This window comes from Typopeltis vanoorti, chromosome 2, assembly GCF_054136105.1.
Source record: "Typopeltis vanoorti isolate ZY-2024b chromosome 2, IOZ_Tvanoo_1.0, whole genome shotgun sequence".
Taxonomy (NCBI): domain Eukaryota; kingdom Metazoa; phylum Arthropoda; class Arachnida; order Uropygi; family Thelyphonidae; genus Typopeltis; species Typopeltis vanoorti.
Window position 1 is genome coordinate 156340446 of NC_143550.1, and position 21081 is coordinate 156361526.

Genomic DNA, 21081 nt, shown 5'->3' on the forward strand with positions numbered 1-21081 from the left:
AGAAAATACTAGGAATAGATTGTAATGCACATATTTTGTCAAATGCAATCAACACAGCGTCATGTGCCAATTGATGTAGAAATAATAAAAACGACAATTTATTTGTATTTTAGTCGTTTTACTGTTTGTGTGGCTACTTTAAAACAATTTTGTGAAGACGCAAATGTTGAATACAAAAAACTTTTAGGATATTCAAAAGTTAGATGGCTCGCTCTAACACCTGATATAGAGCGTGTTTTACAATTATTTGAGCCTCTCCGTTCATATTTTTTAAGTTTAGACAAATGTCCAAAAATTCTGGAATCTTTTTTCAATTATGAATTATCGGAGATATTAATGTATTTTGTACATAATCAGGCATCTATTTTCCACAAAACGATTCAAAAGATTGAAGGTGAACATATTTCAGCTACAGAAGTTAGTCTTATTTTGAACGATTTTGTCCTTCAATATAAATCACGATTTGAAGAAAAATTTATTCCTTTAATAATAAAAAGAAAATTGTCAAACTTAGAGGAATCAAATCCGGGCATAACGGAAAAGTTTACCAAAGAAGTGCAGAATTTTTACCAAACATGTTTCCAATATGTCGAAGAATGGTCTGAAACAAATATCACAGGAAATAACAGTTTTCAATGGTGTTTTTTGACTTCATCGCAAGTAAATTGGGCAGATATTGAAAATTGTGTTGAGTTTTTATCGAAAGAAATGCCTGATATTAAAATCGATGACAATTGTCTGTTTGAAGAAATTAGAAGACTGAATGTATATTTAAATTCTGATAAATTAGAACAATGGGAAAATCAACATGTTGAAATTGATAAAAGATGGGTGGAAATATTTAACCATTTCAAAAATGAACACATTCCATATGAAAATGTAGTTATTCTTGTTGAATTTACGTTGTGCTGCCCTGGAACTAATGCAGCAGTTGAAAGAGTTTTTTCAATTGGTAATGATTTTTTGACAAATGAGAAATCAAGATTGAATGTTGATACTCTAGCTGCAGCACTTACCGTAAAATTCAATATGAAGGATATTTCTTGCTCCGAAATTTCCAATATATTGTTAGAAAATGATATATTGACAAAAAATATTCATTCAATGGAAAAATACTCGTTTAATTAAATAATTAAACCTTTAATTAATTAATTAAAATAATTAATTAAATAATTCAAACCTGCAACCAACAGGTTGCAGGTTCGAATCCTGCCGTAGGTATGAATATCTGTGACTGTTTTAAGTGGGAGATGAATTTCATCACTTGGTGGTACAAAACCACCACCCGGCTTATTAAAATATTTTTTGTTTTGTCTCTAGAGCAGGATTTCCAGACTATGTAAAAATAAATATTAATTCAATAATGAGCTCATAAAATATGTTCTACAGAATTTCTTCTAAACAAAGGAATTGTTTATTATCAGAACTACCTTTATCTCTAATGGTTACAATGCAAAAAAAAAAAGTATTAATTGGCTTGAAGAACATCAGGAATGCATTTAATTTAAAGAACCCAACAAATCTGGTTTAGCAATAAAACACATTATCTACAAAACACAGGATTCAGTGGAACAAAACCAAAGTGTTACACAAAAGCTATATTATTCTAGAAAGTCTGCACAAGGAAAGCTGTGAAGCACATTCACAACCCAAACTTGAACAAATACAATTGCCTAAAACTTTCTCGATTTGGGAAGTTACACTGACTACTCACCATTCATGAGTTCCTTAATTTGTAATTAATTTTTGTTTATAGTTAAAGATAATTCATTAACTAAATTGTTTTATTGTAATTTATTCTGGATATCTATTGATGCAAATGGAGCTATTCTCCTGCAGTCAATAAATCACATAATATCATGTGTTTTTAATTAAATTGCTGTTCTCTTTTTTTTTTTTTTTTGTGTGTGTGTGTGTGTGTATTTTCCTATAATTGTACTGAAAATGGCTATGAAATTTAGCCAAAAATTTTACAAATAAAAACATTTAAATTAAACATAGGTGATTGCAGTAATGGTATTTTATGAAGAATTCTTCCTCTTACATCTCAATTTTTAGAACAATTATCCTGAAGAGCTAACACATTAGTACTATTACTAATAGCCCTTCCATACTTCATATCATCAGCAAAATAATTGAACAACCCCATGAAACCCAATGACAATGACATTCAAATAAAGGTTAAGAAAGCAAAGCTCCCAGTACTGATCCTTGTGGAACTCCCATTTGTGACCTTCCTTTTCCTTGAAACTGCTCTCCCATACACATATATCTCTGATATATGACAGCCAATTTCCAATCCAATTCACTAACTGATGTCTAACTCATGTCACAACTTAAATATCAACTTATGATGTGGCACTCTATCAAATGCCTTTACAAAATCAAAAAATGGCAGTACATGCCTTCCCCCCCCCCCCATCACTTCATTATAAAAGGCAAGCAAATTACTGACAAAAGCACCCTTTAATCCATGCTAGGCCTTCACAGATAATATTACCCTCACAACCATGTATATAATCTATAACTAATTTCTCTGCTGTGTGCTGTGTCGTAAAGCGAAATTAGGAGAAATTTGTGTATTTTTGAGAATGGCACTTCACTCAAAGTCTGCAACAAAAAGAAGAAAATCAAGTTTTAAATGTGGAAGGAAGACAAATGAAGGTTTAAATTTCAATCTGATTTCAGAGTTGCATACAAGTATTTCTTTGAATCTCTCACCTGATGATTGGCTATTGGAATTACTAGGAAAGTGTTTCCAGATGAGGGAAACCCCAATAGGTTGCTCCAAATAAAAAATAAGGAGTTGTGGACCAAAGGATGTAGCAGAGGAGTGGCAAGCCGGCTGCATTATTCTGCCATTCAACCCTATGAATCAGGAGTCTCCACTGTGTCAAGAAAATGTTATTGCATCCGAGGAAACCGACGTGACTGATCCTAGATCACAGGGAGCAGTCGAGAAGTTTAGTATGTGGTCAGCCAATAGAGTTACGCATCTCTTAACCTTAAACATAAGGACACTGTTAAAACCTGAGAAAATAAATCTGATGGAAAAAGAACTTGCTAGGATTAAATGGGACATTGTAGGTTTGGCTGAAACCCATTGGACAGAAGAAGGAGTTATAAATCTAAATTCAGGAAAACTATTCTACTCGGGCAGAGAGGCCAATATACATAGAGAAGGAGTCGCCATCTTAGTGAATAATAGTCTACAAAATGCAGCCATGGCCATAGAACCACATGGCCCAAGAATGATCACTATCAGATTAAAAGGTAAAGAAAAAATGTTCACTTTACAATAATTCAAATCTACGTGCCCGACAAGTCAAATGAAGATGAAGAAATCAATACCTTTTATGATAAGTTGCAAGATCTAATAGACAAGACCAATAAGAAAGATATATTAATAGTAATGGGAGATTTTAATGCCAAAATTGGGAAGTTCACCCCAGGCATGGAGGATGTTATGGGCAGGTTCGGAGTTGATAACAGAAATGAAAGAGGTGAAAGAATATTAGAATTTTGTAAAGCAAATAATCTATTTATCTGTAACACCCTTTTTTTCCATAGACCTTCCCACAAATACACATGGACCTCACCAGATGGTACAACAAAGAACTGTATTGATTACATTCTAATCAAACGCAATTGGAAATCATTACTGCAAAATGTTAGAACTTTAAAAACTTCAGACTTCGACACTGACCATGAACTGCTAGTAGCAAAAATTAAACTAAAATTCAAGTATCGTAAATCACGAGCTCCTATCAACAAAGTGGACCTGTCAAAACTGAAAGAGAAACCTATGCAAGATAATTATCAGACACTAATAGGAAATGAGTTTAGAAGATTATCCTATGACAATATAGAAAATACATGGAATCAAGGTAAAAAAATTGTTATAAGTACTGCAAGAAATATACTTAGTACAACATCAAGACCAAATCATTAATGGATAACCCCTGAAATTCTAAATACTTTAGAAGAAAAAAGAGCAGTGAAGCATATATTAAATATAAAGAATACAGAAGAAAATAAACAACATTATAAGAATCTTAAAAACAAAATTGATAAAATGTGCATATCTGCCAAAAATAACTGGTTGGAGGAAAAAGCAAAACCTTGCAAAGAAGTTAATAAAAGAAATGATAATAAAACGGTATACAAAATTATCAAAGAATTAACTAAGATCTATAAAGATAAACCATTAACAATGAAAGATAAAAACAATCTAGAAACTGGGTCAATGCAAAATATTAAAATAATTTGGAAGGACTACTATCAAACATTATTTCAAAAAGAACAGGAGGAGGAAAGTATAACAGAAAATATGATATATGAAAAGGCACCACCCATAACCTCAGCAGAAATTATAAATGCAATAAACCAAATGAAACTTCCAAAAGCTACTGGTAAAGATGAAATATCTATAGAACTATGGAAATATGGTAGCAAGGAAGCGATTAATTTCTTAATGAATTTATTTAATCAAATTCTTTATACTGGAGTAATTCCAACTGACTGGAAAACAGGAATTATTATACCAATTCACAAAAAAGGAAACAAAAGAATATGTGAAAATTACAGACCCATAACACTCTTAAGTCATAGTTATAAACTATTCATTCGAATTATACAAAAGAGAACACAGGTGCTTACAGAAAAAATCATAGAGGCAAACCAAGCAGAATTCAGGCCACATAGATCCACTATAGACTATATCTTCACCATTAATAGTATAGCAGAAAAATATTGGGAATATAACCTGCCCGTATTCTGTTGTTTTATATATTTAAACAAGCCTTTGATTCAGTTAATAGAAACAAATTGATTACTATCCTAAAAAATGTAAAAATGGATTCTGATATTTTAATATTTATTACAAATTATTATGGAGACACCAAAGCTTTTGTTAAAACAAACAACATCAAAACCGAGAATTTCAGTCGAGAAAGGTGTAATGCAGGGATGCTCTCTCTCACCTCAACTCTTGATCCTCTTTCTAGAAGTCTGTAAAACCATAGCTGATGAACCAGGTGTAAAAATCAATGGTACCAACATTAATTACATAAAATACGCGGATGATATCATTCTTTTAGCAGATTCTAAACCACAGCTAGAAAAAACTATTAATATTGTAAATGACTCTTGTAAAACTTATGGTATGAAAATAAATCTTCATAAAACAAAAATAATGAAGATAGGTAGAGAAGAAGAAAATATTTCTATAAATCTTGAAAATCACCTGCTGGAACAAGTTAATAAATATGTTTATCTTGGCAGTCTTATATCTAGTAACCTCAACAATATGGAAACAGTTAAACACAGGCTAAACCTAGGTTGGACCAACATGAATAAACTAAACAAAATATGGAAAAATAAAAAAATCCCAATGAGTCTAAAATTAAAATTATATAAAACAATTATTATCCCAACGGCTACTTATGCTTCAGAAGCCTGGAGATTAACTCAATAACCAATCAAGAAACTTCAAGCATTTGAAATGAAATGCCTCAGAAAAATTAATAACACCCACTGGATGCAACACAAGACTAATGATCAAGTCAGAACAGATTTAGACTTAACAGATAATATAATAGACACAATCATTAAGCATCAATTGAGATGGTTTGGTCATATTCAGAGAATGGCTCCTCATAGACTCCCATATTTAGCTCTGAATAGATATATCGGAAGAAAAAGACCTAGAGGTAGACCAAGAAGTACTTGGATAAAGTTGCTGAAAGAACATTCACATCTACCCAGCTTATAGAGTCATGATTGAGATAGCTAAAGATCGCGATAAGTGGAGAACTTTTCTTCTTAGTGGACTCAACCCATTACCAATCGGATGAGATGAGATGATGATGAGTTTCTCTGCAATATTAATGATCACAGAAGAAATATAAACTGGTCTATAGTATGAAGCCCACATTCTACTGCTATCCTTGCAAAATGATACATCTTATTCTTCTTACCCTACTCACTGGGCACTTTCCCAGTAGCTAAACTTTTATTGAACAGCCAGCTGAACTGAGCTATCAGCTGAATGTTGTTTCTATATTCATCCAAAATCTCAACACTTGTCTGCTTGCTAATTCAACAGGTGACAAACTTGTTGTTTTGGGCAATATAGTATGATGTGCTGAAAGATTTCTAAAAGAGCAAACATTTTTTCATCCATCTTTTTTTACACACTTTGCAACTGCACTATTTTCTGTTCTTGGCCATTTAAATGCTTCCAAACACCTAATATGTAGGCCAGACAAATTGTAGAAGTTGAAAGTTCATCATCATCATCATCATCATCAAATTCCTGCCATGTACCCTCAAGGGGTGTACAGGATATGACAGTACTACATGAAAAAATTACATCATTACTAACTTCCTATCTACAATTTTCCTCCAAATCAGTCTGTTACTTGTCAAGACTCCAACATTATCAGATCTTATATTTCTATCGTCTAAGGCACTTTGTACCGTATCAATCCACCTATATCTTGGTCTTCCTCTGGGTCGTTTTCGTGCCAACCTGGCAGAGAACACTTGTTTTGCTAATCTTTCCTCTCCCATTCTATTTAAGTGACCATACCATCTCAGATTAGCTCTGCTAACGCATTCCTGGATGCTGACAATGTCAAGTTCTTTCCTAATATCCTCATTTTTAATATGATATTGCCATTGATGCCATCTGTTCACGCCTCTAATCTTTCTCAGGACTCTCATATCTGCGGTCTCTAGTCTTTGGTCAAGTGTTTTACTTCTGACCCAGCTCTCAGATCCATAAGTTAAAATTGGTTTGAACACAGTCTTGTATACAGCTAATTTAGTGTTCCGACTAATTTCTTTCTTATTCCATATGAATTTATTCAATTGACTTCCCACGATACCAGCTTTGCTGATTCTGTTGTCTATTTCTATATTTAGTTTACCATCTTCAGTAAAAATTGTGCCTAAGTAGCTGAAATGTTTTACTTGTTCCACAGGTTCTCCATTCACAACACAGTTGACATTTTCAATGATTCTGCCTATTTTCATTGTCTTTGTCTTTTTATTGCTGACCTTCATACCATATCTATTACAACAGCTATTCAATTTAGTCAGAGAATCTTGCAGACTTCTAGCGGATTTATTTAGAAGTATAACATCATCCGCATAAAGCAAAGAGCTGACATTAACATCTCCAATTTTGATATCAGGTTTAATACCACATTCCTTCATAATGTGATCCATATAGATAATGAATAACAGAGGGGATAATGTACATCCTTGTCTCACACCAGATTTAACATTAAACCATCTTCCTGTACTTCCTTCAGTTCTAACTGCTGACTCACAACTCAAATAAAGACTAAGTATTGCTTGATATAATGCCCCATTGACACCATATAACTGCAGCGTATTGAATAGCTTCTCTCTTGGCACCTTGTCATATGCCTTTTCTAAATCGACAAAACTTAAATACAGATCTTTGTTATATTCCCATGCTTTCTCGACTATTTGTCGTAAAGTGAAGATCTGATCCTGACAGCCTCTATTTGGCCTGAATCCAGCTTGTTCTTCACCAAGCTTTTCTTCCACAATTCTTCTCAACCGTTTCTCAAGTATACTTGCATAGATCTTGCCAGGAACACTCAGTAGGGAAATACCTCTGTAATTCTCACATTCAGTTTTATTTCCCTTTTTATATATGGGTACTATGAGAGCTCCACTCCAATCATCGGGAATTCGTCCCTCTGTCCAGGCTTTCTGAACTATGCAGTGCAGCCACTGTAAGACTCTTATACCACCATACTTCAGCATTTCTGGTCGAATATCATCTACTCCTGCTGCCTTTCCACATTTCAAGCCTTTGATGGCTTTTTCTACTTCAAGTATGGATATGTATTCCTGACTGCATGCCTGGTCAGTGTTTTTTATCACTGTGCTGTCATCACTGCTTGTTTCATTTAGCAGTTTTTCAAAGTAATTACTCCATACTTCAAGGATATCTTTTTCTCCTGTTTTCATTTCACCTTTATCATCTCTAATTCCTTTTACAGCACTCTTTCCTCCATTCCTAAGCTTCTTCAACAACCTCCAGAATATTTTGCCACCTTCTTGATATTTATTTTCTATATTCTTGCCAAAGTCCTCCCATGACTTTTGTTTAGCTAGTTTTACACACTGTTTAGCTTTCTTACATTTGTCTCTGTATTCTGTAAGAGTAAAAGCTGACTTATTTGCCAGGAACTTTTGATATGCTTTCTTCTTTTCCTTCACTGCCTCTTTAACTTCCTGTGTCCACCAGGGAGTTCTAATTTTTTTATCTTTGCACACAACTTCACCACATGCCTCTCTGGCAGAATCAATCAATGTTTCCTTCAGAGTTTGCCACTGAATCTCCAAGGTTTGATTCCTGTTCTCAAACTCTTTCATTTTCTTTTCAATAATATTTCTGTATTTTAGTCTACAGTTTACATCTGAGAGCTGCTCAACTTTTATTCGCTTTAAAACTTTCTTACATGTTATTCTTTTCAATATGAAATTCAATTTTATCCTGCTCAAGACTAAATAGTGATCACTTCCAATTTCAAATCCTCTGTACACTCTGGTGTCCTGCACCAGGGAGAAAACATCACTATCAACAATAACATAGTCAATGAGACTTTTCTTATTCCTAGCCTCTTCTCTCCATGTGAATTTGTGCACATTTTTATGTTGGAACACGGTGTTAGTAATAACCAGTCCATGTCCTGAGCAGAAATCCAACAGATATTTGCCATTATTATTAGCTTTGCTCTTTTCTCCAAATTTTCCCAAAATATTTTTGTATGTCTCACAATCATTTCCTACTCTACTATTTAGATCCCCAACAAGGACCAACTTTTCCTTTTTCATTGTGTCAGTTGCTTTTTCTAAAGCCGCAAAAAATTCCTCCACTTCTACCTTAGTAGAACCTTCTGTGGGACCATAGGCACAAATAAGTCTCATTGTCCAGTTCCCCATTCTCATATTTGCCCACATTACTCTACTTGAGACTGACTGCCATTCAAGAAGATTAGCCTCGTATTTTGTGTTGAATACTATGGCTACTCCTTCTTTTCCTTGATTATTATTGCCTGAATATAACATTTTGTATTTATTGCTCAGAAAGATCTCACCAGTTTTGGTCTTTTTTGTTTCAGTCACCCCTATTATGTCGATCTGGTACTTATCTAATTCCTCAGCTAGCTCCATTTCTTTGCCATTCAGGCTTCTTACGTTGATAGTACCGATCTTTAACTCTGGTGATGTTGAGTTGGGGTTTGTTTTCAGATTTGTTCCAGTAGCTGACTTTTCGCTGTTCGCCCTGGTTCCCTGGCGAAAACAACGGGGGCCTTGTTTAACCGGGCGACGCCCCAGCCGGCATGAAATTTTGTCATGTTGTACCATCATTTTTTATTTTGGTTTAACCAATAAGAATACAATTTGGTTGGCTAAATCCCAAATTGCCAGCCCATCCTCGTTCGTTCAGTATCAAAGTAGATACCCAACAGGGTGCACCACGAGAAGGTGAGGATTGGACATTAGGTCAGAAGCCCTGGTCGGTTCTCCGCATTCCTTTAAAGGCTATGTGGAGGTCTCCTCTCAGTTATACAGCTTTGACCCTTAAGCACCCCGAAGTTGAAAATTTTATGTCTAAAAGGTTGTTTGAAGACATAAAACTACATCTTGTGTAGTTTTTGTCACATAATACTTTTAACTATGAACAAACAGAGGTTGCCACTTTCATATTGATGCAATGGAAGTACTGTTTCCACTGTTTGGTACAACATTACCTTTAATCAACTCTTGAACTGTGGAATCACTAAATGAACATGACCCAGAAGACCTGGCATCACACTGTCATTTTGCACACATTTTCAGTTCCAATGCTGAACATATGTCTTGAATTACTTTTAAGAAAAAAAAAAGTCATTCTTCTATGCTATTCTAAACATATCTTGAGAATAGAAACACTCAAAATCACCACAAAAAAAAGTCTGAATTAAAAATTCTTAGATCTATCTCCACATAGTAACATGTTGAAGCTCTGATTATATTGCACCTATTGCAAATCAGCCGGGAACACACTAGACTTATATCTCACACACATCCTTCAGTAACAAGTAGGGACATTTTTTAAAGATTTGTGAATAATTATGGAATGGTGTGATTTTTTTTTTTTCAGTAGAATTTTTGTATAAAGTCTATATTTACCAACTGTCTCAATGACATGAAAAATGCAAAAATCAATGTTTTGATGCTATATAAAAACAGAGCATTTTCAGTTTTTTTAAAATGCAGGCAAATCGACCCGAGTATACATGAAATTCACAGATACAAATTACAAATAGACAAAATTTTGTAGAGATCATGGATAGTCACACTGCATGTAGATGGAAGAGTGAATAGTGTAGAACAGTGTTTCTCAACCTGTGGTCCACGACAATGGGACGGGTGGTCTGTAGGCAGACTTAAATTAATTAAATAAATATATATTTTTTAATTATCTAAACAAATTAAAATTGAATAAGTAAATAAAAATTATTGAAATCAAATGGAGACTTAAAAAACAACAACAACAAATATCGTCAGAATGTTTAAAGAAGGAAGCAATAAAACTATTGTTGTTCACTTCACCCTTTTTATTATTCGTCATTCTGCCGCTAAATTTGTAGCGGCAAAATGACAATAATAAAAGAGGGATGAAGTGAACAATAATATAGTTTTATTGCTTCCGCCTTCCCTTGCTTTTTTGTAAGATTTGAAGTGAACATGTATTATCCGCATTTCAACCAATGGCTTGTTGTTTATTGATTTTTATTATTGAAGGTTTCCCTTCTTCAACCAAGGCTCAGTATATCTTGAGAAGTGCTAAGTGATACTTGGACAAAGTGTGTCCTGAGTTAACCCCAGTATTATATATTTATATATTTTTCGGAAATGTCTTTTAATAATGGAAAAGTGGCTTAGAACTAGGACTTTGAAAAGAAGGGCAAATGAAACAGGTGATGCTAACTCTAATTGTGATACAAGTGTTGTAACGGCGAGTAAATCTGATACTATTAAAGAAGAAACAAGCAGTTCAAAGAAAAAATACAGTAGGAAATATAACAGTTCATATTTGGAATTCGGGTTTACTTGGTGTGGAGATGAAAGTGAACAGAAAACTTGATGTGTTTTGTGTTATGAAGTGTTGTCAAACGAGTGCATGAAACCTGCAAAACTCAGATGATATTTAGAAACTAAACATTGTGATGTGAAAAATAAGCCAACTGAATTTTTTCAGCGATGCTTAGGGACATTAAATCATGGGAAAGATATAGTTTCGGCCATGGGTTCGATTAATAGCAAAGGCACTGGAAGCATCCTATCTCTTAAGTTTGCACATAGCGAAAACAGGAAAATCTCATTCTATCGGGGAAAATTTGCTACTTCCAGCTATAAAAGATGTGGTAAAAACGATGTTTGGCAACAAGTTACTAAAAGATGTCGATTTGATTCCTCTTTCAAATGACACTCTCAGTCGCAGAATTAATGATATGGCAGGTGACATAGAATCTCAGTTAATCGAAAGAGTTAAGGACTTAAATCCGCATAGTAAGAAGGACCTTATTATGCATTACAAATAGAAGATACTACTGATGTTACCAGTGGTAATGTGCAGTTATATGGTACGTAAGATATGCGCATGATAACAACATTCATGATGATATTCTGTTTTGCAGAACTTTGCAATCCCGAACAACTGGAGAAGAAATATTTCACACTCTCAATAATTACATAATACACAAAGGGATCCAGTGGGAAAAATGTATAGGCTTCTGTTCGGATGAAGCTCGTGCCCTTACAGGCAGGCATAGTGGGGTTGTTTCTATGGTCAAGGAAGTAGTTCCAGATACAAATTGGGTACATTGTTTCATATATAGGAGAGCGTTAGCCTCCAAAGGAATGCCACCAGAATTTAAAACTGTGCTATATAACACTGTAAAGCTAGTTAATTTTATTAAAGCTCGACCATTAAATAACAGATTATTTTCAGTACCCTGCGATGAAATGGGAAGTGAATATATACAACTTTTGCTTCATTCTGAAATTCGCTGGCTTTCCAGAGGCAAAGTACAAGGTTATTTCAATTAAGGCATGAAGTTTTATTATTTCTAAATGAACATAATTCTGATTTTGCATCACTCCTTGTTGATGAAGCATGGTTATCAACACTATTCTATCTTTCAGACATTTTTTCGAAATTAAATGAACTAAATCTCTCCCTTCAGGGAATTCTTTAACTGTTCTTGATGCCTACGACAAAATAAAGGCATTTGAGAAAAAACTGGTTTTATGGGTTATGTAAAAGAGACAGACAATTTGCACCTTTTCCAACATTGGAATCCTTTTTAGTGGAAAATTATATTTTTGTTGATTCTGAGTTTCTGGAAAGGGTTTGTGACCACTTCAATAATCTGAAACGGAATTTTGGAACGTATTTTCTGAATAACTTTTATAAGAAATTTCTGGGGGTTCGCGATCCATTTCAGGCTTGCAGTCAAGAGAAAGACCTTTCATTATCGAAAAAAGAACATTAATTGAGCTTTCAAGCGACAGTGGACTTAAAATACAATTCCGTATTTTAAGTAGCGAATTTATTTAGAAGTATAACATCGTCCGCATAAAGCAAAGAGCTGACATTAACATATCCAATTCCAATATCATGTTTAATACCACTTTCCTTCATAATGTGATCCATATAGATAATGAATAACAGAGGGGATAATGCACATCCTTGTCTCACACCAGATTTAACATTAAACCCATCTTCTTGTACTTCCTTCAATTCTAACTGCTGACTTACAACTCAAATAAAGGGTAAGTATTGTTTGATATAATGCCCCATTGACACCATATAACTGTAGCGTATTGAATAACTTCTCTCTTGGCACCTTATCACATGCCTTTTCCAGATTGACAAAACTTAAATACAGATCTTTGTTATATTCCCATACTTTCTCAACTAATTGTCGTAAAGTGAAGATCTGATCCTGACAGCCTCTATTTGGCCTGAATCCAGCTTGTTCTTCACCAAGCTTTTCTTCCACAATTCTTCTCAACCGTTTCTCAAGTATACTTGTATAGATCTTACCAGGAACACTCAGTAGAGAAATACCTCTGTAATTCTCACATTCAGTTTTATTTCCCTTTTTTATATATGGGTACTATTAGAGCTCTACTCCAATCATCGGGAATTCGTCCCTCTGTCCAGGCTTTCTGAACGATGCAGTGCAGCCACTATAACAATTTTATACCACCATACTTCAGCATTTCTGGTTGAATATCATTTACTCCTGCTACCTTTCCACATGTCAAGCCTTTGATGGCTTTTTCTACTTCAAGTATGGATATGTATTCCTGACTGTATGCCTGTTTGAGTGTTTTTTACCACTATGCTATTACTGCTTGTTTCATTTAGTAATTTTTCAAAGTAATTACTCCATACTTCAAACATATCTTTTTCTCCCATTTTCATGTCACCTTTATCACCTCTAACTCCTTTTACAGCACTCTTTCCTCCATTTCTAAGATCATATTATTTATTTGTTTAATAAAAATTAAAACTTTGTTCAATGATGATACACTTTTAATCGTTTACTTCCAATTTAATTAATTATGTTGCCGTATGTATTCAAAACATGCTTTTAGATTTATCATGTTATAAATGGCACAGTTTTTCAGAAATGTTTGTAAGTCCTACTTAAGTTTTTAAAAAAATTACGAAAAGTCAAAATGACGTATAGGGAAATAAATTAAAAACACTTTTATTTTTGAAGTAAAACTTTAATTCCAACATTCTAAAATGTTATTTTTCTTGCTTTTTGGTTTGCAAAATTGCCGATGTCATTGTCGAAATCTATTTCATTACTCAGTTGCTGTTTTATAGATAGTAAGGCAAGATTTTTTAAATGCCAAAAAAGTGCCGCCCGGGGCAGATCGCCTCCCTCCCCCAGCTATGCCTCTGTAACTTAGTTGTCCGTAGAATTGTTTTCAACATTTTACTGGTCCTTGACCTTAGAAAGGTTGAGAAATGCTGGTGTAGAAGATGGATTGTACAGATTGGGTCATAAAAAAGGAGAAATTTATTCTATGAGTTTGGAGTTGAATTGTGCAAGGGTAGTGATAGTTGGTTGATGCATGTGTATTCAGATATAGATTACATAGGAAGTTGGGGAATTATAAATATTCCTTTTTCTCCTATGGCTCTGAAGTCCATATCAAGCCTTAGCTTCTTGGCTTCCAACCCTGTCTGTCTGTCCAAAATCTTACTTCTTCATTTTGGACATTGCAATACGATGTTGCTATCTTGACTAATGGTATATCTTGTTTTTCCTTTTGATTTTTTATCAAGAATTTTACTATTATAGTCTTCTTAAGAATACTGTCACTTTCCTGAAAAACAAATCCTGTCCACTGCACAGGTTTCACATCCATAGATAACTAGATAAATTATCAGTTTCTATATTTGTACTTTAGTCTTGAAATGGATATCTTTTGAGGTGAGTGAGTGAGAGTGAGAGAGAGAGAGAGAGAGAGAGAGAGAGAAAAAAAATATGCACTGATTTGTTTATTAGAGCACCTTTAATATCTACTGACAAAAATCAGATAATGTATTCCAGAGCTAAGTTAAAAAGGTGGAGATAGATTATTTCCTTGATTTAATCCTTAAGTTATACATGAAAAGGGATCTGTTAAATCACTTTTATTTGAACCAGTGCTAATTAATTTTCCATCACCTAATCTTGTAAGTTTTGCTAGCTTATCTGGTATTCCAAAGAGTATCATAATCTCCTATAATTTTCTCTAATAATGCTGTCCTATGCTTGTTAGAAATCAACAAAAATCTGATGAATATATCGAATTCATAAAATTTCTCAAAGAATTGTTTAATTCCATACATTATGTTGAAAAAAGTATTTGGACACTTTATTTGCTTGGTATGATATACCAAGCAAATTTCGAATCCTACCATATGCAAATATTCACGGATTATATTGTATCACTGTGTAAGTCTGATAATAAAAGGTGGGATATGCTGCATGTTTTACACTGCACTATACTTGATGTCAAGATGCCACGTTCAACTAAACTGACAGACTTCCAATATGGGATGATAGTTGGGTGTCACATCAGTAGTCTTTCTGTCTGTGACATTGCTATCTGTCTCAGTATGCCAAAATCCACTATTGCTTATGTAATTCATACATGGAAAGATGATGGTGCTAACACAGCAGGAAAACACACTGGGTGGCCACCAACACTCAGTGACCGAGAGATTGACAAGCTCTGTCATGCAATGTTTGAGAATCCTGCATATCATCACTGGCAGACCTTGCAGTCAACCTGGAAAATTCTTCATCGACATCTGTCAGCACTAGAACTGTCTACTGTCTGAAGAGAGTTGCATGCCTTAGGTTACACGGCAGAACTGCAGCGAACAAGCCACACATACCCTCCCCCCCCCAATGCTAAATCATGTTTGGACTGGTGGTGTCTTTCACACTGTTCCTGGACCATAGATGATTGAAGAAGGGTTCTGTGGAGTGATGAATCATGCTTTCAAATGTTTCACTCTGATGGTCAAGTTTGAATCTGGAGATTACCAAGGAAATGGTTCCAACAGGACTGCATTATTCCAACTATCAAGTTTGGTGGAGGCTCAGTATGAGGGTGTTTCAGTTGAATGGGGCTTGGTCCACTGGTGAATGTGCCCAAAACCGTGACGTCTGATGATTACCTGGACACTTCATGCTTCTGATGCTGTCGAAGTATTTAGGCAGTGATCCTTGCATGTTTTAGCACAACAATGCTCCATGTCATACTGCAATGCTTATTTCCACAAAACAATGCTGAAATGTTGGACTGGCTGCCTGGCTCAGAATCCAGACCTCAACCCCCATCGACATCTTTGGGACAAATTAGAACACTGAATTCACTCAAGACCACAGCAATCATCATTAGCATCAGCAATGGGTAGCTTTGCACAAGGAATGGAAGAATATTCCTGTTGCAATATATCAGAAATTGGTTGAAAGCATGCCCTGAAGGGTAGGTGGTCCCACTCAGAACTAGGAATGTAATTAAAACATATTTTTTAACCCCAACTAGGTGTCCAAATACATTTGTCAACATAATGTATATCTGATCAACTGTAGATTTGCAATTCCTGAAACCTGCTTGAATGATATAATCACGTAATCACAAGAAAGATATTTATTTAGCCAAATATTTCGGTCTGGAAATAGCAGACTGAAATATTTGGTAAACACCAATTACCCTCTCCATAGTAGTAGTGGTGCCAAATGTAACTGACAAATAAGTCTTCTTATTTTAGTAAATATTAGCAATTTTAGTAATCATTTTTAGTAGTATTTTACTTATTTTAACTGTGAAGTTGAGTGTATATATGTTTATGAATTTTAACACATGGCATCATTCAAAAAGCATTTTTACTGGCACCAATATATACAAGAAAAATTGCAGTCAAGGCTTCCTTATTCAGGGAATTTAGCATGAGGAATTTCATACAATGCAGTGCATGTTCAATGTATTCATTTCACATAGCAAAATGTTTAAGGTATGAAAGCGAGAATGGAGATGGAGGGGGGGGGGGATGAGAGAGAGAGAGAGAGTGCATCAGAAATGTTTCGTGTGCAACTCCAAGAAATGCAAGTTATGAGGAAAGCACGAGAATGAAGCAGCTAGCATCACTGATGTAAGGCAAGATAGTGAAAGAATTGTAGAGAATATGGAAGGAATGAACGATAGTGCAAGAAATATGAATGAGAGCATGAAATAAGTGGCTGAAAGTAATTGCCTCCCTAGCAATTGGAAGAATGATGGAACAATGTGCCATTTGATTGGAAAAGAAAAGTTTGATTCTCATCATGATGAGAGGAATCTATATATGGACTTTTTTTAAATGAAGATGAGTCAGCTGATCTTATAAGGAGGTAGCAGGGTTTTTCACATTTTATAATAAGGTGACAGCAGAATTAGATAAAGGAAATGGTTACACCATTGTGATGCTGTTGGACTTGGCAAATATATTTGACCAAATACTGCATGGAAAACTATTACATAAGTTAGAGCCAATTGAAATGGATATGAGACTGGTGACATGGATAGAGGGTGGCTGATAGACAGGCATCAGAGGGTGGTGTATGGTGGAGTGGAATCAAGGCAAAAGAGGATGACTAGTGGAGTGTCCCAGGGCTCTGTACTGGGACTATTACTCTTTAATTTGTATATTAATGATACAGCAGAAGATTTGAAGGGGAACATTCAGTTGTTTGCCAATGACGTAAAACTAGGGAGGGCAATAGTTGATAAAGGTGATATAGATATCTTACAATCTGATTTAAATAAATTAGCAGTGTGAGCAAAGGACAATGGTTGTCAATTAAATGTTGTGAAATGTAAGATAATGCACTTTGGGATGAAAAGATTACACACTTTGTACCATATTAATGGTACTAGTTTACAGGAAATTGATGGGGCTAGGGATCTGGGAGTGATGGTGGATAGAGATTTGAAATTCACAGGACATATTGCAAGAGTTAGCAAGATAGCTCAAAATAGTTCCTAGGCATACTGACAAGTAAAGATAGGGAGGTTATTATCCTTCTTTATAAGGCTATGATTCAGCCACATGTTGACTACTGTGCACAGATTTGGTCACCTGTGTTTCTTGGGGATTGGGAGGTGGTGGAGAAGATTAAGAGATGAATGATCAAGTTGGTAACAGGTCTGCAGAATGTTCCCAATGAGGATAGATTGAGGGTGTGTGGGTTGCAGAGTTTAGCTATATCAACAATGTATGATAGAAATTTATAAGTTACTAAAGGGACACTATAAGACTGACACAGAAGAAAAATTTCAATACATGGGGGAGTAGGGGAAAAAACAAGGGGTCACACGTGGAAGCTATATAAGTGTGGTTGGTAAGGGTGTGCTGGACTAGATTCTTTTCTTGGAGAGTGGTGAATGAGTGGAATGGATTGCCAGAGGCAGTTATGAGAGCCCCAACAGAGAATAGGTTTAAGGAGATGTATGATGGGTACTGTGTTAATGGATAGACTGGGTCTCCCATGATGCTTCTTTTGACTCTGTGGAGTGCCCATATAAATAATAATAATGTAATAGTCAGGGGTGAAACAGTGGGCCTACATCACATCCTTCACAGGACAAAACATAAGCTAGAGTGACTGGAGAAAAAGATTGTCATGTGGAGGAAAAATGAACGAAAAAGTGAATGGGAAAAGTATGAAAGTGTAAGAAACTGGGAATAAGGAGAAGGCAATGTATGAAGATTCAATAAGTGGTGTAATTAATGAGAAAGTGAAGAAAGCATTTTTCCCAGGTGGGAATATCGTGGATTAGTGAAATTGTAAGTCTGCAGAGGAAAGAAATGAAAGAACTGATTGTTTTAGCTGGGACAAATGATTTAAAAGGTGAAAAATAAGCAATAAGAGAAGATATAAAAGAATTGCCAATAAAGTCAAAAAAGAAGAGTGAGAAAGTAAACATTTTGTGTCTGCTGCCTTGGCATGATAGGACTGAATTGAGAAGAAGGACCATAATTGCTGATAAGTTAAAATGAGAAGATTGTGTAGGAGAAATTCACTCCATACATCTACAGATTATAGATGTATGGAGTAAATTTGATGGATGAGAGGACTTGTATATGCATGATGGACTGCATTTAAATGGTCCAGTAGTTAGATGTTTGGCGAAAGTGTTGTTTAGTGAGAGGATGGAAGTGCAAATTCAGGAAAACTAGAAGTATTGGATGGCTTAAACCACACCTGCATAAAGGTGCAGGTGTGGTTTAAGCCATCCTTGAGACAAATGAATGTGTGTATATAGAAATAATTATGGAATGTTCAATGCAATTTCATGGTTCAAATCTGAATCAATTGGTAATGACATTATGCAAAGGTAATTGTGTATCCAAAGTAATGTTGAAATGCATATACATGAATACCATCAGAAATAAGGGAGAAGAGTTTTTGGCATTGGTCAGATTGACTTGGCCAAATACAATCATCAGTGAGAACTGGTTGACAGAAACTGATAGTTACAGGGATAGAATGTAAAGGGTATCATTTTCAGGAAGGACAGAGGGGATAGGACAGGATGTGGAGTATTCCTGATGATAGCTGAAGAACTTCAATTACCTGAAACAGCATATCATGGAGGGGAGGACAGATGGTTGAGAATGCTAAATCAGGTAATAACATCAGAAGAAGTAACCATAACTAAGGCAGACACTCTGTTTCCAATCAGAGGAAAGTGACCATACAGTCTTGTTCTAGGAGAATGCCAAATGTGGAATTCTCTGTCAAGAAATGGTTGAACTATAAAGCTGGTAATTATGACAAACTAAAAAGGAAATTGGAGCAGTGCCATGGCTTGAAGAGTTACAAGGAAAGAATGTCAATAGTGCATGAGAAGTTGTCAGGGATTATTTGAGAGAAGCAGTATGGGGTTAAGTGGATGAGTACAGATAGAAAACAGATGCTGCAAAAAAAAGAAAATTGTGGAGAAAATATAGAGAAAAAGGTGATCAGCATATGCATAAAAGATATAAAGTGCAAACAAGAAGGGTGACTAGTACAGTAAGAAAGGCCAAATCAGATTATGAGAGAAAATTAGCTAAGCAGCCCAAATTAAATCTGAAGAAGTTTTTATCTTATGTGGCAAGAGGAATAATGCTTATGGAAGGATGACTTGAATCAATACTAATGATAGAGATGAAAATGTGACAGAGACTGATGGTAAAATTCAGGTAGATGAACTGGAGGTGCTCAGCATACTGAAAAATATCAGTGTGAATATGAAAGTGAGAATGGATGGATGGAATGTCAGCCTGTGTAATACCCTCTGACAAAGTTGTTTAATCCAAGTTTCAGCTCTGGCAAGGTTCCAAAGGAGTGGAGAGAGGGCAAGATAATTTTATTACATAAAGGTGGCCCCAAAACAAATTACAGACCAATTAACATCTCAGGGGTGGTGGTTAAAGTTTTGGATGGATGGATTGGGAAAGTGGGTTGAAGGTAAAATCCAGCAATGGGTGGATAGGAATACAATACTCTATGGCAAGCACCATGACTTTATAAAATGTAGGTGCTGCCTTAGTAATTTACTCACATTAGTGACAGCTGAATTATATAAGGGAAATGGCTATATCATGATACTGTTGAACTTTGCAAAGCCATTTGACAGAATACTGCATGGAAAAACTATTACATAAGTCGAGCAAATGGGAATGGATATGAGCTTGTGACATGAATTTGGGGAGGGGACTTATAGAGAACCAGAAACTAGTATTTGGTGGAGAGGAATCTAGAAGAATGAGGATGACTAGTGGAGTGCATCAGGGCTCTGTACTAGGGCAACTACTCTTTGATTTGTACATTAATGACATAAGGAATGATTTAAGGAGAGGGATATTCTCTTGTCTGTGATGATGATACAAAATTGGAGAATGCAATAGTTGCTAAAGGTTGATATCCTGTAGGATGATTTAAAGAAATTGGCATTATAGGTGAAGAAAAATGGTTATCAATTTAATGTTACAAAATGTAAGGTTATGCCCCTTGAGTTGAAAAGGTTACATACTGTGTATAACACTGATGGTACTAGATTGGAGGAAACTGATGAGGCTAAGGACTTGAAGTGGCCAACAGAAAGTTGTAGTTCAGAGGGCATATTGGAAAAGTTGGTAAAAAAAAAAAATAGCTCAAAGGATTACTTGGATGTTGAAAAACATGCTAACAAGTAAAGGTAGGGAAGTTATTATCTCTCTTTATAAGGTTATGATTTGGCCACATCTTGACTGCTCTACACAGATTTGGTCACCTGGGTTTCTTAGGACCAGGAAGTGGTAGGGAGAATTCAGAGATAAATAACCAAACTAGTGATAGGTTGGAGGTGTATGAGTTGCAAAGTTTAGTGATAGATGGTAAAGACTAGACATGATAGAAACTTTATGTTATTAAAGGGGTTCCATAAACTTGACACAAA

At 35.1% G+C, this 21081-nt stretch overlaps 1 protein-coding gene across 1 annotated transcript in view; it reads right to left on the reverse strand.

Moving 5' to 3' along the window:
• The window catches only part of LOC150109555 (uncharacterized), a 167199-nt gene that overhangs the window by 137828 nt on the left and 8290 nt on the right, over positions 1-21081 (reverse strand). The gene's annotated exons all lie outside the window — the stretch shown is intronic.